Genomic DNA, 16,250 nt, shown 5'->3' with positions numbered 1-16,250 from the left:
AGGTAATGCGTTCATACTGTCTGGCTTCAGTCCCAGCAGCTCGTAAAGACTTTTATTTTCAGTTATCTCCGACCTGTTCCAATCTGCCTCAGAGACAGCAAGAGAAGTGGGAAGAAGTCTAGTAAGAGGAGGGATGCCATCACGGCGAGGGGTAAAACAGAGAGGCATGCGCAGCTGAGAATGCAGCCTCTTAATGTGTACAATCGTGTCAATGGGCAGGGCCCAGTGACAAGAATGTACTTTGCATTTCTTTTCTGCAATCCCTAATGCTGGCCGCAGTAAGAAGCAGGCAGGTATTTACAAGCTGTACGGCGCCACGTAGTGACGTGTGCGCATATAGCCAATAAGATGTAAGGATTTTTTTTTTATGCCTCCTGGAGACCTTTTTCGCGGCCAGAAAGGTAAAAATCGCGGTAATCGCGCTCCTCTGCCGATTTCACGATTATTTTGCGAATCGCGAAATCGCGATAAGCTGGAGAGTCTGAGTAATATACAATAAACAAGATTCTTTTCTCTCTTCTCGGTTGTTTAATAGCGTACATCTTCAACCAGCCTCAAACAGCCAACGCGCGTTTCTTCGCATACAGGGAGGTTACCCCGCGACTTGTTCAAGGCTGTATGAGTATAAACACATAAAAATACACCATTGTATTCCCCTAGATTCTGTAGTGCATGGACTACACCATCCAAAACCAAAGATATTTTAGGAAAGTCAAAATGCATGCACAAGGTGGAATTGCCATGCAAAGCCGATGAATATCAATAGTTAAGGAAGAAGAGGGTACCTAAATGTGTCTATAACCCAAGAAAAATGGAGACGAAAACCTATTGAAACTGATATGCAAATGCACATCACACCTCACCAAAACGTGATAATTCAAAGATCATGTGAGTAACTAGAAGTGGTGAAGGTAAATCCTAGTTTAGGGATTGAACATGTGTCCAACCAAAGATTATTAGAGCAATTTTTCATATATATCTATATATATATAGAGAGAGAGAGAGAGAGAGAGAGAGAGAGAGAGAGAGAGAGAGAGAGAGAGAGAGAGAGAGGAGAGAGAGAGAGAGAGAGAGAGAGAGAGAGAGAGAGAGAGAGAGAGAGAGAGAGAGACGTGTTGGTGAGAAAATCACGATGTCGACCATATAAACCCTGGGCACGCAAAGGCGCCATAAATACCTATATCTTCTCAGTAGAAGACCTGTAAGTCAAGACAAAAACAATTTTGCAAGTAAGAAAACAATTCATCAAACCACTGCATTCATATTCTTTATAAGTGTAGATCCAAAATGTACCTACTGAAATCGTGGTGACATTTCTAACCCACAAAGGGTTTCAGTCCTGGCGGCGTCCCAAATTTCGTATTTCTATAAATGTCCAGGAATCTCGGTATGTCCCGTCTCCAAAAGCTGTAAAAATATCATGAACAGAGATAAGTAAATCACTGTTGCTGTGACAAAACCATGATATATTAAATCATGTCCAACCCTACCCGATATGCTCATGGTGCCCATTCATTACTATTATTAGACATGATAAAATCCTGTTCTATAAGGTCACATAAAGTATTTCCCAACTAAAAAACCATGTGTCAAGTCAACCCCACGTTGATCCTTTTAAAATACTTTCAACAGGGATTCACTATCGCGTCTGTGGTCAAATGTTAACCGTTCAGGCATCTACGCTATTAAACAACTGAGAAGACAGAAAAAAGAATCTTGTTTATTTTATATTAATTGTGCTGATTAAGTACACTGCTTAATTGAAAAGTTTTACTTGTACTCGACGTGTGCTGGGGAGTGTTAGTTGTCACGTTTGTGAAGGAGTATCCCATCCACCAGACTCTAAATAAGTCCTTATTACAGGTACCAGAAGCTATAATGTATTTGTAATATGGCAGTCGGACGTCCACCACGTTTATGAAGGAGTATCCCATCCACCAGACTCTAAATAAGTCCTTATTACAGGTACCAGGAGCTATAATGTATTTGTAATATGGCAGTCGGACGTCCACCACGTTTGTGAAGGAGTATCCCATCCACCAGACTTTAAATAAGTCCTTATTATTACAGGTACCAGAAGCTTTAATGTATTTGTAATATGGCAGTCGGACGTCCACCACGTTTGTGAAGGAGTATCCCATCCACCAGACTCTAAATAAGTCCTTATTATTACAGGTACCAGAGCTATAATGTATTATAAAAACATACATTGTAAAAAAAGCATGGTAAAAATGCGTGGTTATGGCTTGCAACCTGTTTCCCTGCGTTGTTCCTTCGCCAACCTTTGTAATATGGCAGTCAGATCATCCATCATCTTTGTGAAGGAGTATTCCATCCACCAAAACTAACAAAAAAGACCGCATTATTACTGGTGCCAGAAGCTATTCTGCATCTGCATTTGTAATAAGGCAGTCGGACATCCACCAGGTCTGTGAAGGACTATCCCAACCACCAGACTTTAAATAATTGCCAAATTTCTACTTGGCTTGTGATTAAGCCACGAAACCTGTGGTTAAATTCAATTAACTGCCATGCTCACACAGCTCATGCTGTTTATTGGCGACCTAGGAGGAGTGACAATTTGCCATATAGCCTTTCCCCATCAATGGGTCCATATTTGAGGCTTCTAAGGAGAGGTAACTGGTGCAGATCAAAATGGCAGCCTGTAATTGGACTGATAGTATAAGCCCCATGTCACTAAACCACAGCATATGAACATTATACATTCTTAATCCAAAGGAAATTTCTCCCTACACGGCTGTGGTTAGGAGAAAGTCAACCCCAATTGTTAAGCAGAATCATGTGATCGTTCCAATAACCAGCTCAGCACTGGTGACCGGCCATCAGGTTGTAAACCCTTTTCCAGTGATTTGGAGAACTATTTTTTTATCCATGAGTCGTAAACCCTTTTCCAGTGATTTGGCGAGAACTATTTGTTGCGGAAGCTAATGCTTCCATAACTCAGCACTAACATTAAAAATATGTCAAATAAACCGGTAAGCATTTATTTAAAGGTTAATTAAAATTAATGAAAGGAAGGAACACCTTCATATATAAAGATATCTTGCAGCAAAATGAATGATAAAGTCTGTTAATAATTCATTAACATGCAGAACCGTTTCACCTTAGTACATCAGATTATCAGTGCATTGAGAAGGAGTAGTTTCTGTCCTGTAACTCCAGTTCTGTAGTAGGGGTATCTCTGTTATAGTCATAATCTAGTGAATAGTCCCGTCCATGTGCGTGGACCCCGGAGCAATCAAAAATAATCTCTTACAGTGTCAAAAAATGCAGACATGCATAGACACTTAAGAGAACATTTTAAAGACAGATAATGCAGCCTAAAAAGGCTACACTGTCCAGTACTTCAACTAGAAATTCCACCATAAAATCCACAAAACAGCACAAGCCTGTACAGATTTCCATTGCTTTAATAGCAAAACTCCCTCAGGAATGATAGAGAGAAGAACCTGGACAGACAAGCCCCATAGGCTGCCATTATGTGGCTCAAAACAGGATACTGTGCCTTTAAGAGAATCTTCCAGAACCTTCTCCCAGTATCCCAGAATGCATAGCAGGTCCAACTTACTTTCAGTTCTTTTTGGAGGCGTAACACGCCAGACCTGTAGCATTCCTTAAAGGAATATGTCTCTCTCTCTCCACCGGGGAGGCGGGAGGGCGCTTATGACTATAACAGAGATACCCCTACTACAGAACTGGAGTTACAGGACAGAAACTACTCCTTCTGTAGTAGGGGATCTCTGTGTATAGTCATAATCTAGTGAATAGAATGGCAAGCCCATCCCCACACCAAAGCGGCGGTGGAGAAAAGAGAATCAACACCACTATTGCGCGAACAGATTTCGCAGCGAAGCCTGTCCAACCTGAGCATCTGCCCTAGCATCAGTGTCCAGGCAGTAATGCCTAGCAAAGGTATGAACCGACTTCCAAGTGGCCGCCTTGCAGATTTCTGCAATCGGAACATTACGGAGCAATGCTGTCGTGGCAGCCTTGCCCCTGGTGGAATGAGCCTTAGGCTTACCTCCTAAGGTCTTATTAGCTTTTTGGTAACACAGCTGTATGCAGGACACAATCCACCTAGAGATAGACTGCTTAGAGGTCGCAAGACCCGTCCTGACTGATCCATAATTGATGAACAATTGGTCTGACCTACGAATATCACTGGTTTTATCCAGATAAAATTTCAGCACCCTCCTAACATCCAGGGAATGCAAAGACCTTTCCGCTGGAGATGAAGGATTCTGAAAAAACGTAGGTAAAGTTATAGTCTGGTTGATATGAAAATCAGAAACAACCTTGGGAAGAAACTTAGGGTGAGTACGCATAACAACCTTAGCAGCATGAAATACAGTATAAGGTTCTTGGCAACACAACGCCTGAATTTCACTCACCCTGCGGGCCGATGTAATGGCCACGAGGAACGCCGCCTTCCAGGACAGGTGCTGCAACGAAGCCTTATGAATAGGTTCAAAAGGCTCCTTCATCAACCTGGACAGCACCACATTCAAGTCCCATGAAGGCGAAGGAAGCCTGACAGGAGGGAATACTTTCTTCAAGCCTTCCAGAAAATCTTTGATCACAGGGATCTGGAAGAAGGAAGTCTGTGAAGGGCATTTCCTGTAGGCAGTCAAAGCAGCCAGATGAACCTTAATGGAATGGACATTAAGGCCAGACTGCGCCAGATGTAGCAGATATGGAAGGATGACATCTTCCTTGCATGTCGTAGGGTCGTAGTTCTTAGACTTGCACCAGATGCAAAACCTCTTCCACTTGTAAGCATAAGAAGTCCTAGTGGAAGGTCGCTTAGCCTCCTTCGGTATGTCCATACAATCCTCTGGGAGATTCAAATGGCCATATTGCACTATTTCAGGAGCCATGCCGCCAAACTCAAAGACGAGAGGTTGGGATGCACCATCCGCCCCCCGAACTTCGTGAGAAGGTCCGGCCTGCACGGCAGCTTCATGTGAGGAAGGAGAGACCGGTGAAGCAGGTCCGTGAACCACCACTGTCTGGGCCATTCCGGGGCAATCAGAATCATCTTCGCCCTGGATTGGGAGAGCTTGATGAGAACCGCTGGAATCAGGGGAATGGGTGGAAAAGCGTACAGAAAGCTGTTCGACCCGTTGATCCATAACGCGTTCCCCAGCGTCCCCGGCTGGTAGTACCTGGAGGCGAAGTCTCGGCATTTGCTGTTTTCGGCGGTGGCGAACAGATCTACGTCTGGAGTTCCCCACCTTGCGAAGACTTCTCCTAGTACTTCGTCGTTTAAGACCCATTCGTGGTTTTCCTGAATCAGTCTGCTCAGCTCGTCTGCCTGAACATTCTGCACACCTGGCAGATGAGTGGCCGTTATCGAGAGTCCTCGAGCCAGAAGCCAATGCCAGATCGCCTGCGCCTCCTGAGACAGAGTGCGCGATCTCGAGCCCCCCTGCTTGTTGAGGTAATACATCGTGGTCGTATTGTCCGTTTGCACAAGCAGAGAGTTGGTCCGGAAGGACGGTTGAAAGGCCTTCAGCGCCAAGTGAACAGCCTTGAGTTCCAGGAAATTGATGTGGTACGTGGACTCCGCCGGGGACCACGTCCCTTGAATCTGTAGGTCTCCAGAGTGCGCTCCCCATCCCAGGAGAGAAGCATCCGTCACGATAGTCTGAGTGGGAATGTCCTTGTGGAAGGGAACCCCTCTGAGGAGATTCTCCGCTGAACACCACCACTTCAGAGACTGAAGAGCATGTAGAGACAGTCGTATCCTGTTGTCCCAAGATCCTCTCCTCTGGTCCCACTGATCTTCCAAGCACTCCTGCAGCGGTCTCATGTGCAGCCGCGCATGTGGCGTCAGGAAGATGCAAGAGGCCATCGAACCCAGCAGAGAAGACACCGTCCTCACTGTCGTGGATGGAGTGGACATGAGAGCCTGAGCCTTCCGAAGGAGTGATAAACGTCGCTCTTCCGAAGGAGACACGCTTGCCGACAGCGTATCGATGGAGGCTCCCAAGTACTGGATGCACTGGACCGGAGTTGGAACAGACTTGGACATGTTGATGTGCAACCCCAGCTTGTTCAAGAGAACGCACGTCTTCTGGAAGTGTGCTTGAGCTTCCGAGAAGGAGGAGGCCTTGATCAACCAATCGTCCAGGTACGGGTAGACAAACACCATGTTCTTCCTCCGGTGCGCCGCTACCACTGCCATGCACTTCGAGAATGTCCTGGGCGCAGACTTCAGCCCAAACGGAAGTACCGTGTACTGATAGTGATTGGTGCCGACTTGAAATCGCAGGAACTTCCTGTGTTTTTGTGCAATGGGCACATGGAAGTACGCATCCTGTAGGTCTATGGCACAAAGCCAGTCTCCCCGTTGCAGCTGAGGATAAATCTGATGCAACGACAGCATGCGAAACCTTTCTCTGCGAATCCATTTGTTTGCCTGTCGCAAGTCCAGAATGGGCCTGAACTCGTCCTTGTCCTTCTTGCGGACCAGAAAGAACCGAGAGTACAGACCTTTTCCTCTTTGAGACAGAGGTACATCCTCTATCGCCCTTTTCCTCAACAGGATGTCGGCCTCCGCCTGAAGCTCGCACAGTTGATACTGCGAGCTGACCGGAGGAATCGATGGAGGAGGGCTGGTGAAACGAAGACTGTATCCATTGCAAACAATATTCAGCACCCACTTGTCCTGAGTAATTTTTCTCCACTCTGCCAGAAAAAATTGAACGCTTCCCCCCACCGGAGCGGGTAACGGACGAAGGGGAAGTAACCGCTCAGGGTCGAGACCCAGCCGGGCCCTTGTCCGCGGTAGAGGACTGCTGTGCACCTCTACCCCTCTGACGTTTTTGGAAGGGTCTTCTGTACTGCTGCTGTTGTTGCTGCTGCTGATGTTGCCCAGAAGACTGTCCCCTTCCTCGACCCTGCGACCCGAACCGTCGTTGGAACTGGCGGTAGGGTTTCTTTTCTTTGGGCTTCTCCAAGCCCACCGCCGTCAGGGTTTCAGCCTCGGCCATCATCCTGGCCATTTCGTCATCTGCGTGTTTCCCGAAGAGGGTGTCTCCGGAAAACGGCAGATTTGCCACTCGTTGTTGCGCTTCAGGCTTAAGCGACGTCAACCGGAGCCAAGCATGGCGTCTCTGATTGATACCGTGGCAGTATCCATGCGCGGCCAGCAGGGAGATATCCGCCGCGGCGCTGATGGCCTGGTTAGAAACCAGCATCCCTTCCTGGACGATCTCCATGAAGTCCTCTCTCCGGTCGCGCGGAACGAGGTCCGCAAACTGTTCCATGGAGTCCCACAGTGCACGGTCATATCGACCCAACAACGCCGAGTCACTGGAAGCCTTCATCGTTGTGGAGGACGTCCCACACGCCTTCCGTCCAGCAGAGTCAATCCAGCGGCTCTCCTTATCCGGAGGCACAGTGGAGGCAGGAGAGGTGGCATGGAGCTTCCGAGCCGCCGTCACAATCACCGAATCCGGCGCCGGCTCCTTTCGCAAGAAAGCCGGGTCCGACTCTGGAGCCCTGTATTTCTTGACGAGCCTGTAAGGCGCAGCTTTCACCACCGCCGGCGTAAGGAAGAGCTGTTCCGCCGGCTCAAGTAGCCCTGGCACCAAAGGCAGTAGGGGGCGAGACAGGTGTTTCTTATGCAATGTCTCAAAGATCACAGAAGTAACCTTGATCCCCAACTTCGCCGCCCCGCGCAGGAGAACCTCCTGGAACGTGCCAATGTCATCTATCGGGGACACCCTCGTCTCCGGTGAATCTGACAACGTAGGTGAGTAGGAACGGGTCCCAGAGGCCGAACGGGACCTGGACCTATGCCTCCTATGGCGATGCCTGGATCTCGAGGAGGATCCGTGTCCAGTCCTAGACCTGTCCCTTCTCCCTGAGCGTGACCTCGATCTCTTGGGTCTGGGACGCTCCGTCGGCCTCCCCGGGTTGGACGTCTTGGGCTTAGGAAGAACCTTCGACTTAGGAGTCTTCTTCGGAGGTGTCGGGAGCCTGGGCATCGACACCGATCTCGGTGGAACCGGGGGAGGAGGAACAGCCGGCACCATGGCCTGTGGAGCCGGTAGAGGAGGCAATGGAGGAGGGGTCGAAGCCCTCGGAGGCGGGCCCCTAGGCAAAGGAGGCAAAGAAGATGGTGCCGCAGGCTTCTTCGGGGTATACACCTCGGAGTACGCCGTTCCCGGCGAGCCACCATCCTGTCCTGACTGCGGGGAGCCCCCCACAGTCCTGGGCCTGTCCTTACGACCTCCTGACGTCGAAGATCGGTGCTCAGACGTCGACTCGGCGTCGACCGGCTTCTATGCCTCGACGTCGACCCCGACCAGATGGACGAACCTCTAAACCTCGACGACGGGCGATGACGCTTCGACGGCCTCGACGACGACCTCTTCGATCGCCTCGACGTCGATCTCTTCGATCGCCTCGACGTCGACCTCTTGGATCGCCTTGACGTCGACCTCTTCGATCGCCTCGACGTCGACTTCTTCGGCGCCGGAGACCTCTTCCGTCTCGACGGCGACGAGGATCCCCTCGACGACGACGATGTCCGTGCCTTCGACGGCGAACGGCGGTGTCGCCTCGACGGCGAGCACCGACGCCGGGCCCTCCGATGCCGTCCACTCGACGCCGACGGCGAGGAAATCGACACCGGGTTCGACGGCAGCCTGTAAACGTCCCTCGACGTCGACGGGCGACGTTTTCTCGACCCAGAGCCCTGGGGAGACCGGGAACTTCCTCTCGACGTCGTGGTCATAGCAACTGAACCAGACGGAGACCTTGGACGTTTGCTGGACTTCCTGCCCCTGGGGAGCCCCCCAGAGGCCTCAGCATGGGCAGCAGAAGCCCCTCCAGACCCACCTTGAGCCTTCAGTCTTCTTTCTTCAAGTCCCTGAAGTCTGATCTTCCTCCTGTCCTTCAGGGTCCTGCCAGAGAAGCCTCTACAGATCACACACTCCTCTGGGATGTGGGAAGAGGGAAGGCAGAGGATGCACACCTCATGGGGGTCTGACTTGGCCTTCTTCCTGGAGCACTCTGGGCATTTGTCAAATAATGCAGGCATTATGGACAACAAAAGAGTGCAGAAACCCAAGAAGAAAGTCACCAAAGTACTTTAAAAGTACACAAAATCGAAATTAGTGAAAAAACACCAACAAAACCCTTGAAAAGGGAGAGCTCAATGCTCCAGGGTCCTGCTTGCAGGAGCCGGAAAAAAGAACTGAAAGTAAGTTGGACCTGCTATGCATTCTGGGATACTGGGAGAAGGTTCTGGAAGATTCTCTTAAAGGCACAGTGTTACAAAATATATATGAATATCCATATAAATTCATTTGCATGTACTTCCAAAGAGTTCATGATTATATAAGATCACATTAACATGAGGCCTGGAGCTCAAAATGGCTTCCTATCTGACCTTGACTGGACAAGCTTCAACAAGCTATTCTGTACACCCTTACAGGTCACCTTGCTTGTCTTGACTACATGATATGCAAATGTTACACAGTGCAGAGCCTGCCTTTCTGGTCTGCCCATATCTGGCTGTTTTGCATGGTGCAGACATTGCACATCCATGTCAGCCATATTTGGCTTGGTGCCTTATTCTAAGTTCCACTGACATGGCATTGAATACAGTATATAATACCTAGAAACCGGTCACTCTGGGAAGAAGCGGTCTGAGAGCCCCTAAGGTGGCAGATCTGACTTCTTCCTTGCTGATTAGCAATGATGCATGCTTTTGGTACCATTTAATAAAGTTCACTTTGTTTCTGAGCAACCTGCTATGTCTGGTGAGTTTCATTCATGATATGCTCCTGGGAGGGTGCCAGTATTTCCCTATCAGAATGGTGTCAGTAAAGTGGGACATATTGGAGGGCTGTGATGTCACCAGTTGATAAGTGAGATGTAAGTTAAATAACTAACTTGCCTTGCTGCAAGTGACCTTTCAGTCTTTCAAATATGTATTTAACTCATAGTATTAATAAAAAGGGATATTGAATGGCATTTAAAATAGACAGGGGACTGTAGAGAATGTTTTAAAAAATAGTCTCTGTATCAATAAACTAATTGGTATGATACACTGCAGGAGAGCCTGGTATAGAGAATAATGTATGTGCACCTACACATATAAGAAGTAGTGAAGCAGGTGACTGATAAGTAACTAAGTTACTTTATGTCAATAAATATTGACAAATGGCTAGACTCTTTGGGAGTTTTATAAAATCCATTTCAGGAGAGCTCTGCTAGGAGGAGGTATTAATTTTACCCACAAAAAGAAACACTCCCAGAATATAGTGAGTGGAGCTACAGATTTGCTGGTTGCACCGGAACACAGGGAAATAATTTTGAAATAGGCGTAGTAATGTCATGGATGAATGACTGCATTTGAATAGGGTATTGATTTTCAGTACTGAATATCTATGTTTCATGATTTATATAAAAAAAAGGCACATTAGTGCATAAAAGAAAGAAATTGCCCTAAACACTTTTTCTTTGCAGGAGATATTTTGAATTTATCTTTCAGGGTACGAGCACATTGTAAGTACAAAGCAGACATCACAAGACAGGATCTTAGATGAAAATCACGGTAAGCGCACTAGAAAGCTGTTTAAAAAACTGTCAGGAGAGAAAAATTCAAATGAAGGTAAGAATATTAAGTATAGAAAATATGTTAAGTACTATGAACAGTGAATAAAGTACAAAGTAGGGTTGGAATGCCCTTTTGAGTCTGTGCAAACCTAGTGACTTGCGTATTTAAGAGTTTGCACCAATTCTTCTAAAATACTCTCATAATGAGAGGGGTTGTAAATTTACTCTTGACAGATGGCAGACGTAAAACTTCTTCCAGGGTTAGGAAAAAGTGGGTGGAGGAAAAGTGAACTTGGAAATATTTAGATTTTCACATGAGCAAATCTACATATGCAGATTTGCTCATGGAAAAATGCAGTTCACAAATGTTTTCTAGGAGTACTATTTCTTGGCCTATATATGCAAGGATAAACACCATGCATGCACTTTTTGAGACTTTGGTTAATAAGTGGGCTTTTAATTAGGCCTGGCGTTAGCCATGACTTTTTGTGTATATTAAAAGTATGCCTGTCACTCTCTCTCTCGGCTGGCATCACTGTGAGTGACTGTATTCTGCTCTTGCACAAGGAGCATATTGACCCACAAAGTAGTTTTGTACAGTGCACAGAATTCCTGTTGCAATGAGTACTTTTTGAGACCAAAAACGATTTTTGCTTTTGCCAATGCTTGTTAGAATGGTGAGATGCCAGTAGCTCCAACACTGATATGGGTTTTAAAAGAAAATGCTTAGAAAAAGTCATGCATTGAAAATAAATAAATAAATAAAAAGGCCTCCAATTTCAGACCTACTGGCTTTGGCAATGCTTATTAATATAATTTTTTTTATAAATATATTTAGACTAGTTAAACTGATTTTCCAATATAAGTATTTTGGGAAATACTAGCATACATCCTCATGTTACTAGGAGCATTATACATAGCCTCACTGGAATAACCTTCTGTAGAATAAGAAGATTTGGCAGCAGCTGTTGGCCCAGGACGTGACAGAAAGGGCAGTGCAGGGCCTGGGGTCAAGCTTTAATAGATTTGTGAAGGGAGGGGTGTTTAGGAGCACGGAGCAAGATAGTGCAGAGGAGAATATGGGATTGATTCACTTTGCTGATGCAAACATATAGATATATTTTTCCCCTCACTATCCCTCCTTTTTTATAGCAATATCTATAACATTGTGTATTGTATATCTATGACAGTTAATTGAAATGTTTCTTTGTGTGCTTTCTCTACATCCTGTTGTATTTGGAGATATTTGTAGACTAGCTACCGCTCTGTAGGAGGTAGAATTCTAACTATGGAGATTGAGTGGGTGCTTTTGCTGCACCACTGCTGTGCCATGGAAAAAGGCAATAAATAGGAAAAAGTAGGCCTCATGGAGAAAAACGAATTTGTATGTTTCTACAAAACTAGAACATAACAAATATAAAAAATAGACATTGATGTGGAATAGATTTGACTATCCTTAGATACATGATATTACATATTAAAAGGCATTCACATTAACTGGTGGCTGGTCAGGGTGGCTGCGCAGAGGATGAGCTACTGTAAAATAAAAAAAAATGCTAGTAGATTTAGACTGGTTTGGAATATTTAGCACTGTTAAAAAATATTCTGTGCAAAGTATATCAAAGTATATATCCAGATTTTGAATGTGCGCATTAAAATTTATCTCCAAATGGTTAAATTATGTTGTTGCACCACATGAAAAGTGTGGATATTAAGTTATCTAACAACACCAATATTACAGTCTCTTAGTGACAAACTTAAAATGTAATATGGCGTAATGGCTGCAGTGTCAAATACAAAGGTTTTCAAAAGAAATGCAAAGAATAGCTCTGATGACCTGAATTACATTGCAAGCCTTTTTGCAATATTTTGCTTTGATGCACAAGAATACTGGGTGAAAATTATGGCATTCTGAAAAATGAGATGTTTTGAGCCACCTTTTGGGGTGCTGGAGGGGCGTAGTGCTCAAGAATAAAATAATAATAAAGATCCTACCTTAAAAGTGCGCTGGCGCGGAGCAAAAATATTTTTCAGCCATGCTTCTCGAGAGTTACTTGAACAGTGATGGCCACATGCGGAAAGCCTTGGGACAGCCAGCTGCTAATAGGTTAAAAGGTCGAGGTCCACATTTAGAAGCCTAAAAGGGCTCAAGAGCAAGGGGTGTCTTTGACATTTTGACCTCTGATTTTTTTTTAAGAGGAGATGGCAGCACAGGGAGAGAAAACGAAAGGGTAAGACAAAAAGTGGTTGCTCTCTCCTTTTCTGAATTTCTTTTCAGCCTGTCTAAAATGTCTATGAAATAACTATGAGACCTTTAATTGGCTATTCAGTAATACTGTTTTAAGAAGTATTAGCATTAATAAAATGAATATATATATGCTATTTTACTGCCCATTCTGTCTGATGTTTTAATGAGAGGATGAGTAGTCTACATTGCTTTATTAGCTAGTCTGTGTCCATAAGCTGACCGTGCTTATAAGAGCTGATGTTGCATAGTTTGGATCATGAAAAGTAGAATGCAGAAAAAACCCATTTGTTCCTTAGCAAAACATAAGTGCATGGTCCTAAGCAGGTGCTTTTATTAACAGAAATAATTTTAGAAGTGTCTGCAGTCCTGTACAAGTAATGTAAAGTCTGTCCATGCAGGGAGTTTTGAGCATTTTGTATCTGAGGTTAAGCCACTGTGACAGTATGTGTTTTCTACATTACATTATGAAAGCTTGTAATGTTGAAGAGTAGTTTAAACAACTTAAAATTTCTTTATATTAATTAAATATACTGATTCTACCATTGTAGGGTACACCACTACAGGTAAATGTACATTTTGCTCTAATGATGTCTAAATATATAATGTGCCTATGGAAATTAGGGTCCAAATTAATTCTCAATGCATGGTAATAATATTAGGGATATCACATTAGCCTTCCTGGAACTACATTGGACACCAAAGATCTGTTTAGGTACCATTAGCTAAAGGATAAATTACATTGTTTTAGGAGCAGATGGGGATATAACTGTTTTTTGAGAAATAATAAATTTGCAGGAGATATACAGGGTGGGTTTATTCCACTGAATAACATTATCAAGGGGTGCAGCGTAAATACCAGAGAGTAGATAAGAGTATGGTATCAGTTTTATTGTTGCGCAGTGTATCAGGATGAAGATATCAGACATGCCCAAGGAGAATATCATGGTTCCACTAAAGTGGAAGGTGTTTCCACTAATGTGGGAGATAAAGGGATACATTTCACAACTTTAATATAAATAAATATAATTTTGCAACAGTATATATATATATATTTTTTTTTTTTTCACAAATGCCTAATGATTGGTTAGAACAAGGCAAGTACTGCTTACAGCTTCAGTAAGGATTCTCTGTTGTATACAACCTCTGTAGTGCACGTATGGATGTGTTGAGAGATGATGAATGATGCTGTTAGACTGCAGTTTGTTACATTTGAAAAGGAAATGGATGGATGTACACATAACTAACAAGAAGTTTATAGATATAGGGAACGGCGAGGTTTTAGATAAATGTATTTATGCCTGGAAGGTGGTACATTGTCTTGCAGTATGCTGATAACCTCCGTGTGACCTCTCCGTCACTTGAGGCCTGTGAAAGCCTGTGACAAGAGACACTGTAGCTCTGCTGAACTACCTCCAGGAGAGAAGAGAAGCCTCATTGTCAAAATGCCAGTGCTGCCAAAAAGAGATGACTTACCTGGGTTTTGTGATATTCCAAGGTACCCACACCATATCACCTGACAGAATTACATTGTTTCTGGGCATTCAGCTCCTGCCCACCAAGAAAGGAATGATGTCCTTCCTGGGGATAATGAACTGCTGCCATCAATGGATAATGAATGCAGATGCTATGACTAATGAACTTGCAAACTGTTTCAAGAAATTGAAAGAGACATTGTGTACTGCGCCATCATGGGACTGCCTGACAACAAACTGCCTTTTCATCTCTGTTTCAGAGCAAAATAACATTGCAAATGAAGTGATGCAGCCAATGATGTGCTGACACAGCTGGAAAAGAAAGGCCTGTGGGACACAACTATGTGACTTTGCTTTCTGCAGTGATTGGGGGTCAGCAGCTGTGATGGTGAAGAGGACGGCTCTCATTGTGTTGGACTATACCTGTATTGTCTAGGTGCCATATTGGGTGCAGTTGTTGCTGTATGGATCGACACAACATTTTTCTGCTAGCAGGCACACAGGTTATAATGGCACCATGTAAAATGCCCACCTGTTAATTTGTCAAAAGTATTACCTGTAATAAGTTATTCTGATTAGATCCATTCTCTTAGAAACAGATAAGAACCCCAAGTAAGTCGGTGTTGAGATTGTAGAAAAGGGCACCACGCCAAGATTAGACACCATTAAAAAAGGTAGACTATAGGAGCGGTACACTGATGGTTCCTCCAGCAGACTGATAGACACTGATTTCCTGATATACACTGATTTCAGAGCAGGGTATGCCATAGCAATAGCTGAGGTGCAGCTCTGACACGTGGAACATCTACCCAATAAGATGAGCTGTTTGCTGTGACAAAAGCATGAATACTAGTCAAGGGTAAAACTGTTAACATTTAAACTGGTTCACATTATGCTTTGCAGTTCTTATTTGTGGAAGTATCACAGATTCATAACAGAAACAGGGCGCCTTATTAAAAATGGTCCTTTATTAAGGATCTTGTTCAAGGAAATACTATTGTACACTAGGATAGCGGTAATAAAATGTGAAGCATACACAGGAGCTAATACTAAGTTAGCCAAAGATGATGCCATTGCTGAAACAGCATTAAACGAAAGCATGTTACAGCCAGTGCAGATGGGACTAATGAACAAACATTCCAAAAATACAGCTCATTCAGAGACAATTGTTGTAAGCTAATGTAAAGGAAGCACAATGGTCTGCAACAACAGATGAACATAGAGGGAGGAGTGATGATGGATGTGAGCCGGATAATGAAGAGAGTATGGGCCTACCAGGATGAGATAGAGGCCTGTGTCCCCACGCAGTATGTAACTTTCCCTTACAAGACTGGGGCAGGGACCCTCTGATATTGCACAAGGGAGGATGAATGCGCAGATGCAAGTTGCTTCCCAGTGAAAGGGAACCTCTGATATTGCACAAGGGAGGATGAATGCGCAGATGCATGTTGCTTCCCAGTGAAGGGATTTAAAAATTTGCTGGTGTGGGTGGATATGTTTTCAAAATGAATGGAGGTGTATCCAACAGGGAAGAATAATGCAGCAGCTGGGGTGCAGTACTTCAGTAAAGCCATCTCTCCAAGGTTAGGACCCAATAGGGCTTAAATAGCGATAAAAGGGGATCACTTAGTGACTACATTTATGCTGAAGAGGTTATATCTGGGAATAAAGTATAACATGCATACCCCATACCACCCTCCAACTTGAGGCCAGGAGGAGTAAATTAACTCCAATAAAAATAAAGATAAAGAAATAAATTATTAGTACAAGCAACTGATGGAACATTCCTGAAAGGGCCTGGTGCTCTGAATTTAGGACTGCCTGCAATGTGGCAAAGACTTCTAAAGTGATTATGGATACATGGTCATTACGAGAAAAATAAAAGCTGTTTCTTTTAGTTCTAGGTGGACTGGACCACAGACGGTGAACAAACG

At 44.6% G+C, this 16,250-nt stretch overlaps 1 protein-coding gene across 2 annotated transcripts in view; it reads right to left on the bottom strand.

Moving 5' to 3' along the window:
• LOC144791017 (cytochrome P450 2J2-like) overlaps positions 1-16,250 on the bottom strand; it is a 381,495-nt gene that overhangs the window by 341,027 nt on the left and 24,218 nt on the right. For both annotated transcript variants that reach the window (XM_078665646.1, XM_078665647.1), the window contains exon 2: positions 1,298-1,407. The gene's annotated coding sequence lies outside the window, so the exon portion shown is untranslated. The remainder of the gene's footprint in view (positions 1-1,297; positions 1,408-16,250) is intronic.

This window comes from Lissotriton helveticus, chromosome 11 (genome assembly GCF_964261635.1).
Source record: "Lissotriton helveticus chromosome 11, aLisHel1.1, whole genome shotgun sequence".
Taxonomy (NCBI): domain Eukaryota; kingdom Metazoa; phylum Chordata; class Amphibia; order Caudata; family Salamandridae; genus Lissotriton; species Lissotriton helveticus.
Note: the sequence above shows the minus strand (reverse complement) of the source record. Positions and strands in the feature narration are given on the sequence as shown.